Below are 9,651 nucleotides of genomic sequence, written 5' to 3' on the forward strand. Positions count from 1 at the left end.
CTTTGGGGGGCAAAGGGCAAGACCACATTCTTCTGGGTGTGGGTGGGCTTTCCCCTGCAAGGAATGGTTGTTCCCCTGATCAGTCATCCTGGGATCCAAAATAGGGACTTGGGGGCTTCCCTGGTGGCGCAGTGGTTAAGAATCCGCCTGCCAATGCAGGGGACACGGGTTCGATCCCCCGTCCGGGAAGATCCCACATGCCGTGGAGCAACTAAGCCCGTGCGCCACAACTACTGAGCCCATGCGCCACAACTACTGAAGCCCGTGCACCTAGAGTCTGTGCTCCGCAACAAGAGAAGCCACCGCAATGAGAAGCCCGCGCCCCGCAAAGAAGAGTAGCCCCCGCTCGCCGCAACTAGAGAAAGCCCACGTGCAGCAACAAAGACCCCACGCAACCAAAAATAAAGAAAGTAAATTTATTAAAAAAAAAAAAATAGGGACTTGGGAGGAACTTTAGACTCTCCTAGGGGAAAACTGCTCCTTGTGCATTGAGCTTTGAGGAAGAAAAAGCCTAGACCCTGGAAAGGGAGGGTTTATTCAGGATACTCCCATGGTGGGAGGGAAGTCGAATTCTGCGATGGACAACACGTCAAGGGCAACTGAAAGAGACCAGAAGGCGGCAGGGTTGCCAGATAAAATGCTGGACGCCCGCTTAAATTTGCATTTCAGATAAACAACAAATACTATCTTAGTGTAAGTATGTCTCGACTATTGCATGGTTCTTAATATTGCACAAGACATACTGACACTAAAAAATTACTTGTTGTTTATCTGCAATTGAAAGTTAACTGGCGCAGCCTATATTTTTCTAAATCTGGCAACCCTAAGAAAGGAACCTCTGTGAAGACCCTCCATGCTATCTTTCCTGTTACCTCCAAGTTTCCAGTATTACATATGAAATAAGTCTGGCTCAGCCTTGCTAGGGGCACTTGAGGAAGAGGTCTGTGCCCTGCTGGGGTGAGCCAGACGGGCTGGGAGAGCTCATCATTGCCAGAGGAGTCAGGCTCTAGAGGGGGGAGGGGGGGAGGGTGTCCTTGGGGAGAGGGGAGTGAGGGAGTTACCCAGGATCTCAGGGCTGATGGAGGTGAAAGTGGAGTCAGGACAGATGTGTAGGTCTTGTGGGCATTTCATCTGGAGTTCTAGAAAACTTGCAGAGGATCCTGGTAAAAGTGTGTGGTCAAGGAGGCTAGGGCCCTGGCTACTGTGATTGGGACAGCATGAATACATCAGCTGATGACGTCTGGGATACTTGGGTTACAAATTCAACTTGAGGCATCAGGGTTGGAGTCTGTGATGTTGTGATTCATAGTAAGAAATGTGTATTTGGTCTTTGATTCCATTTGTGGCACAGAGCTCCTAAAACCCTTAGCATTGCCTGTGAATAGCATGATCAGGTGTCTTTTGTTATGTTAATGGGGAGACTCTTGGAAAACACCTAGAGCTGGGGCTGGTTGCTGGGAGAACCAGCCACATGATTAGAGGGTTGGAACTTTCAGTCCCACCCCCCTGACCTCCGGAGAAGGGCGGGGCTGGTGAGTCCATCACCAGTGGCCGGTGATTGAATCAATCAAGCTTCTGTAATGAAGCCTCCATAAAAACCCAAAAGGAGAGGCTTTGGGGAGCTTTCGGGTTGGTGAACAGGTGGAGGGTCTGGGAGAGTGATGCCTGGAGAGGGCGCGGAAGCTCCCCACACACCTTCCCACACACCTTGCCCTCTACATCTCTTCCTTCCATCTGGCTGTTCCTGAGTTATAGCTGTCAACTGAAAAAAAAAACGTACAGCCTAAAGCTGAGGATTATGTTTTATTCGGCGGACTTTCTGAGGACTTAAGTCCGGGAGGCAGCCTCTGAGTTAGCTGTGAGGGACTGGTCCGAAGAGGTAAGGGGGGAGCCAGGATACATAGGAGTTTTTGCAACAAAAACCCCAAGTAGTTGGAACATCAAAAGATTACTGTTAACGAAAGAAAAGCAGACATCAAGTTAATGCATTTAGTGCCTTTCTGTGTATGGGAAGATGCAGGAGTCTGGGCTCCTTGAAATCATTCGTTTGATATGCACCTTAACTATCTAGGGTCAGTATCCTGCTTTTCTCCTTCCTGAATCCCCTCAGGGTGCAGAGTTGGGCAGCTGCTGGGGCTGGTGGCTTGATCGCCTGCCACATGCTTTGTTTACTGATATGGCAGGTGACATTTCTCATCCACATACCTTTTATAATAAACTGGTAATCCCGTAAGTAAAATGTTTCTGTTCTGTGAGCCGCTCTAGCAAGTTAATCGAACCCAAGGAGGAGGTCATTGGAACCTCCCATCTGTAGCTGGTCGATCAGAAGCACAGAGCTGATAACCTGGGCTTTTGATTGGCGTCTGAAGTTGTGAGGGAGGGGGCCGTGCCCGTGGAATTGGACGCTGTCTCCATGTAGATAGTGTCAGAATTGAGTAGATTTGTAGGGCGCCCAGCTGGTGTCGGAGAACTGCTTGTTGATGTGGGGAGCCCCTCCCGCCCCGCAGACACACCCACGCTGGAACTGGGTACAGAACCCTTATAGGAACATTTCTATGCAAGGATGTCCTTTAACATCCCAAGTGATTATACACTTGGTATTAACGTGCAACTTTTCCTGTTGTCTGTGTTTCAGCTGAGGCCCCCGCGATGAGAACAGAGGATGTTAGGTGCCCACATATTCTCAGGAAAGGCTCCAGATCATCTGTGCAGAACTCAGTAAAGTGACGCCCCCAAACTGATCAGGGCCTCAGAGCATCAGCCACTGGAGGCTGTGCAGGGGAAGCTGAAGTGTCCACAAGGAGACTGGAAAGGGAAGGTTTCCCCAAAATCATGGGGTACAAAGGTGAGGAGGGGGTGCCCTTCCGTTTCCCAAGCCAAGGTGCCTGGCCTGTGTCCCCCTGGGGTGGCCTCACTCTGGAACCTGCCACACCTGGAAAATAAAGGTGGAGCAGCTCAGGGCAACTTCCTGGGAACGGGCTGCACTCGCATTGTGTGTCAGGACACGGGTGAGTGGACTTTCCCACGGGCCCTGTGCACCTGTGGACAGTGGCCAGGCTTCAGTTCTCTGGAAAAGGAACTCCGTGATGAAGCTAAAAAGAATGATGCTGCGTGACAGCAGCCCAACCAAAAAAAAAGAGTACGTACTGTATGATGCCATTTATATAAAGTTCTAGAGAATGCAAATTTACCTCTAGTGCCGGAAAGCAGATGAGTGTTGCTTGGGGGTGTGGGAGGGACAGGAGAGAGGAACCACTGAGGGCCTCAAGGAAACTTTTGGGAACCATGGAATGTTCATTATCTTGATTTCTGGTTCGGTGGGTCTCTTCAAAAGTCAAAACTTATCGGTAGTACACTTTAAGTATGTATAGTTTACTGTAGGCCAACTATATCTCAGTAAAGCCGTATTCCATGTGAGTGGGTCTTCCGCCCCCAGCAGGAAGAGGTTGGATGCAGAAACTGGTCCTAAGTGGTTAGCCAGGTAGTATATTACCTGGGCCAGAAAGTGGTGCCGTGGGATATGACTCTGGGGAATTCATAAGCATTTGACCACCTGCCACACCCAGAGAGCACTAAAGCCGAGTAAGGCTTCTTCTGTCTCTTATCCTCCCCATCCCATCCCCAACCCTAATTCTGCAAGAGCCTGAGGCAGTCAGTTGAGTGGGGAAAGGGTGAAGGAGGAAAATCAGGCAGCCACCCATGACCCCCTTCCCCGTTGCAAATCTCCAAATGTGGGACAGGAGAGAAGCTTTCCAGTAGTTGAGAGATTGGAGTTTTGATCTCAGTTTTAAAATCTCTAATGACGAAATCGTTTAATTCCTGAAAGACGATGGTGTGGAACAAAGTTGTTTCCTGCTCTGCATACCAATGAGTCCAGCTCACTCAATAACCAGTTATGTTTTTTTGTCTATCGACCTAGTCTCTTCTACCTACTGGGGATCAAGTGATCTGCTGTTTATTCTTAATTACCTCCATGGGAAATGAAGAACAACAGAGCATACCCGGGGATCTTGCCAGCTAAAGGAGTGTTGAAAGAAACAACAAGGCATTTTCGGGCAAAGTGCACAATCTCTGGGTGCCTTGATTCCCTCATTTGTGAAAGGGGGATGAGGTTAATAGCTTAGGCCAAGTTGTGCTGTAATGACAAACAGCTCCAAAGACTAAGTGGCCTACGCTAACAAAGTTTATTTCTTGCTCATATCACATGTCTATCACAGGTTGGCTTTGGCTCCTCCCCCTGGGACCATACTGAAGGAGCAGCCCTTTTCTGAGACATGGCTGGTGTGAGGGCAGCAGGAAAAGAGTGGTTGATGGTGGATCCATGCACTGGCTCTTAAGGCTTGTTTTTTTTTTTTTTGGCCACACCCGTGAGGCTTGTGGGATCTTAGTTCCCCGACCAGGGATTGAACGCAGGCCCTCGGCAGTGAGAGCACAGAGTCCTAACCACTGGACCACCAGGGAATTCCCAAGGCTTGTTCTTAAAAGTGGCATCTGTCGCCTCTGTTTACATTTCCTTGGCTGAGCATGATGTCAACAGGATGGGGAGAGATAATTCTCCCATAAGGAAGGGCAGAGAATATTTGGGACAATAATACAGTCTACTGCAGTACTTAACCTACCTATATAAACTGCTTAAAATGTGCTTGATCAGGCCATGGAAGTGCTCTATAAGGACTGTTCTTAGTACTTTCTTTTCCTCTTGAATTTTTGGGGACTTTTGCTAAGGAGGCCAGTTGCTCGCAGACCCTGATTTAGGAAGAGTCCCTACATCAGCTGCCCAATTCAGCAAGAACTACCAAAACACCAGAGAGGAACCCTAACAAAGAGATTGCTGGAACCCAGGCCCCAGAGCCTGATTTGGTGTCTGATTGAAACATTCTAATGAAGAGGAATAAGTAAAGCTGTGTTTTACTGGGCTATTTCTGAAAGTCTCTCCCGAAAGACAGGCGTCAGGGTATTGGGCGATCATTCCTCAGCTATTTCAGGATGACTAGGACACTGCAATGTTATTCTTGTCTCCAAGCAGACTGCAATAGCTCCGCTTCTGTCAAGTGCTGAGACCACGGAGGGAGCAAGGCCGGGCTCTGTTTCCTCTTAGTATTGGGATCAGTATTATCTGGGCTGGTCCCTGGCCACCAGTTTTCCGTGCAGCACCTTGGGGACCCAGACTGTCCCAGCGGGAGACAGGAGGTCTTCCTGGTGTGTGTTGGATTTGGGGTTTTAGATTGGGCAGTCAAGAGTCTGTGGCTGGAGGCTGTCATGGAATCATAGAGAGGGGGATTTTTCACTGTCCTTGAGCCTCGAGGCCACTGCAGCCACTGGACAGGGGCCATTCTTGGGTCTCAAAGACTCTTCTCGGCCCCTCCGAGCCTTTCAAAGCCTTCTGATCTAGAGCATGCAAGAGACCAAAACTCTGATGGTTGCAAGTGGGGCACTGAGGCAGAGGAGCTGCAGAAGAGGAATAGCAAGATTTGTGATCACCTTTCAGTTCTTATTAGGACAGATTTAACTTTATTCTCTTTCTTTTAATGGCTTAAAAGCCATTCCAGCATGCGCCCTACAGCTACTCTTTCCCTTATCACTTTTCTCCTTATCAGTTCAATTCAAAATGACAGACATTTATAGGTTATTTTCTGACGAGTGAAACAGGCACTGCCCGAGGTCTTTGGATGGTACAGACAGAATCCTAGTCCTGTTGTTCACGAGTGGCAGTAAGTTTACAAGGGTCTGTACTGCAGGGCCAAATGTGATAAGGCTTCACAGAGCTCGGGAGTACTAGGCATTCATGCTGTAGGCAGGTGATGAGGGCTTCCTGCAAGAAGTGGCACTTGAGCTGGGCTTTGAAGGGTGATGTTCCCCGAAAAGATTTATTCATGTTCTAACCCCCATACCTGTGAATGTGACCTTATTTGGAAATTGGGTCTTTGCAGGTGTGATCAAGTTATGATTTGGGATTATATTGAATTAGGTTGGGTCCCCATCCAGTCACTGGTGTCCTCTTGGGAAATTTGGACACAGGCACAGATGGGGAGGATGCTCTGTGACACCAGAGGCAGAGATTGGAATGATGGGCTACAGCCAAGGAATGCTGATGATTACTGCAGCTACCAGCAGCTAGAAAGAGGCAAGGAAGTATCCTCCCCTAGAGCCTTCAGAGGGAGCATGGCCCCGCTGCCACCCTGATTTCAGACGTATAGCCTCCAGAAGCATGAGAGAATAAATTTCTGTCGGTTTAAGCCACCCAGTTTGTAGTAGTTTATTATGACAGCCCCAGGAAACCAATATAGATGGGTAGGACTTTGAAATGGAGGTAAGGACTATGTGTAGACAGAGCCACTATGAGTGAACGTAACAACTTTGGAAAGCCTATGATGTCCTTGGGGAATAATCAGTAATTTGATATGGCTGGGGCAAAGGAGGTAGAGAAGAGGAAAGAGCCAAATTTAGTGGGAGGTAATGGAAATACAGACTGGCGCCCTGAATGCCTGGCTAAGGAGTTTGGCCTTTGTCTTGTATGGGATGGGAAGCCGTTAGCACTTCTTTTTTTTTTAATTTTTGGCTGTGTTGGGTCTTCGTTGCCACGCGCGGGCCTTCTCTAGTTGTGGCGAGCGGGGGCTACCCTTCGTTGCCTTGTATGGGCTTCTCATTGCAGTGGCTTCTCTTGTTGAGGAGCACGGGCTCTAGGCATGCGGGCTTCAGTACTTGTGGCACACGGACTTTAGTAGTTGTGGCTCGCGGGCTCTAGAGCTCAGGCTCAGTAGTTGTGGCGCACGGGCTTAGTTGCTCCGCGGCATGTGGGATCTTCCCGGACCAGGGCTTGAACCCGTGTCCCCTTCATTAGCAGGCAGATTCTTAACCACTGCACCACCAGGGAAGCTGCCATTAGCATTTTTGATCAGAGTCTGAACTGTGCTTGAGATAAATTACTTTCATTAATCAGGGGTAAGAAATTGCCTTCTCATTATAGCTTTGGGTTTCTTCTTGTCCTTCTCACTGGTTTTGGCCACAGTGATGTTAGGTGATGCTGGGCTTAGTGCCACAGAATGGATGACTCAAAGGTAGGGACATGCAGAAAAGGCATTTGACAAAATTCAATGTCCATTTATGATAAAAACTCTCAACAAGGTGGGTAAAGAGGGAGAGTACCTCAACATAATTCAGTGCAAGCCCTAGAAAAATTCCAATGGTATTTTTCAAAGAAAAGAGCAAATAATCCTATATGGAACCACACACACACACACACACACACACACACACACACACACACACACACACAAAAACAAACCCAAACAGCCAAAGCAATCTTGAGAAAGTAGAACAAAGTTGGAGACATCATGCTCCCTGATTTCAAACCACATTCAAAGTGATAGTAATTAAAACAGTATGGCATTGGCATACAAACAGATACATAGATCAATAGAACAGAATAGGGAGCCCAGAAATAAACCCAAACATATATGGTCTGTTAATTTATGACACAGGAGCTAAAAATATGCAGTGGAGAAAGAATAGTGTCTTCAATAAACGGCGCTGGGAAAACTGGACAGCCACATGCAAAAGAATGAAACTCCACCACTATCTTATACCATACACAAAAATTAACTCAAAAATGGATTAAAGACTTGAATGTAAGACCTGAAACCATAAAACTCCTAGAAGAAAACATAGGTGGTAATCTCTTGCACATAAATCTTGACAATTATTTTTTTAATCTGATACCAAAAGCAAAAGCAACAAAAGTAAAAATAAATAAGTGGGACTACATCATACTAAAAAGCTTTGGCACAGCAAAGGAAACAATCAACAAAATGAAAAGGCAACCTACTGAATGGGAGAAAATATTTGTAAATCATATACTGATAAGGAACTAATATCCAAAATATGTAAATAACTCATGCAACTCAATAGCAAAAAACAAACAAGCAAACAATTAAAAAATGGGAAGAAGATCTGAATAGACATTTTTCCAGAGAAGACATGCAGATGGCCAACAGGTACATGAAAAGATGCTCAACATCATTAATCATCAAGGAAATACAAATCAAAACCACAATGAGATATCACCTCACACCTGTCAAAGTGGCTATTTTCAAAAAGACAAGAAATAATAAGTATTGACAAGGATGTGGAAAAAAGGGAACCCTTGTGCACTGTTGGTGGGAATGTAAATTGGTGCAGCCACTGTGGAAAACAGTATGGAGGTTCCTCAAAAAATTAAAAATAGAACTACTTATATGATCCAGCAATTCCACTTCTGGGTATTTATCAAGAGGAAATGAAAACACTAAGTCGAAAATATATCAGCACCCCCCAGATACTTGCAGCATTGTTTACAATAGCCAAGATATGGAAACAACCTAAGTAAACAACTCAATGGGTGAATGGATAAAAAAAATTGTGGTGCATATATATATAACGAAATATTATTCAGCTATAATGAAGAAGAATGAAATCTTGCCATCTGACACAACATGGATGGACTTTGAGGGCATTGTGCTAAGTGAAATAAGACAGAGAAAGGCAAACACGGTATGGTCGCTCTTATATGTAGAATCTAAAAACAAACAAACAAAACCCACAAACTCATAGTTACAGAGAACAGATTGGTGGTTTGGGGTAGAGGTGCCCAGAAGGATGGGGTGGGAAGAAAGAAAAAAAGCAACGCTGGGGATAGTTTGACTGATTTATCACTAAACTGTGCTTTCCGTAGTTGATGAGCGCACAATATTCGCTGAATGAAGTGAATGAATTGGCTAGTCAACTTTTGGTTTAGGAAACAACAACAATCCAAAAAAACAAAAAACCCCTCTATTATATACTTTATATTAAATATGGGGAGTGGGATTGAATGCTGCAAAAATAACCTAAGAAAAACCTATTTAAAAAAAAAAAAAGATAAGAACAGGGTGTAATTTGCATTTGCATCCTTAGCGCATAGACTAGGTAATACGTGTTATTCAGGACTTTAGCTGTAAGTAGTAGAAAACATTCTGCTTAAGCAACCAGGGAATTCATTGGCTCACAAAACGGGGAAAAAATGAGAAGGTGTATTAGTTTCCTAGGGCTGCTGTGATATTGTGATTTATAATAAGAAGTATATATTTGGTCTCCATCCCAGTTCCTGGCCCAGAGCTCCTAAAACCCTTGGAATTTCCTAAGCGATGAGAGCTATAAAAGGTGTCTTGTTACGTTAATGAGGTGACATTTAGAAAGCCCCTAAGTCACCTAAGGATGGGGGCTGGTTGACAGGGGAACCAACTGTGTGACTAGAAGTTTGGAACTTTCCATCCCACCCCTGACCTCCAAGGAGGAGAGAGGAGCTAGAGATTGAGTCCTGTCACCAATGGCTGATGATTTAATCACTCATGCCTACATAATGAAGCCTCCATAAAATCCCGGAAGGACGGGGTTTGGAAAGCTGGGTTGGTGAACACGTGAAGGTTCTGGTAGTGTGGCTGCCTAGAGAGGGCATGGAAGCTCTGAGCCCTTTCCCCACTTGCCTTGTGCATCTCTTCCATCTGACTGTTCCTGAGTTATGTCCTTTTATAATAAACCAGTAGTCTAGGAGGTAAAATGTTTAAGTTCTGTGAGCCACTCTAGCAAATTAATCTAACTCAAGGAGGGAGTCATTGGAACCTCTGGCCTATAGCC

The sequence above is a fragment of the Eubalaena glacialis genome, chromosome 19, assembly GCF_028564815.1.
Source record: "Eubalaena glacialis isolate mEubGla1 chromosome 19, mEubGla1.1.hap2.+ XY, whole genome shotgun sequence".
NCBI lineage: Eukaryota > Metazoa > Chordata > Mammalia > Artiodactyla > Balaenidae > Eubalaena > Eubalaena glacialis.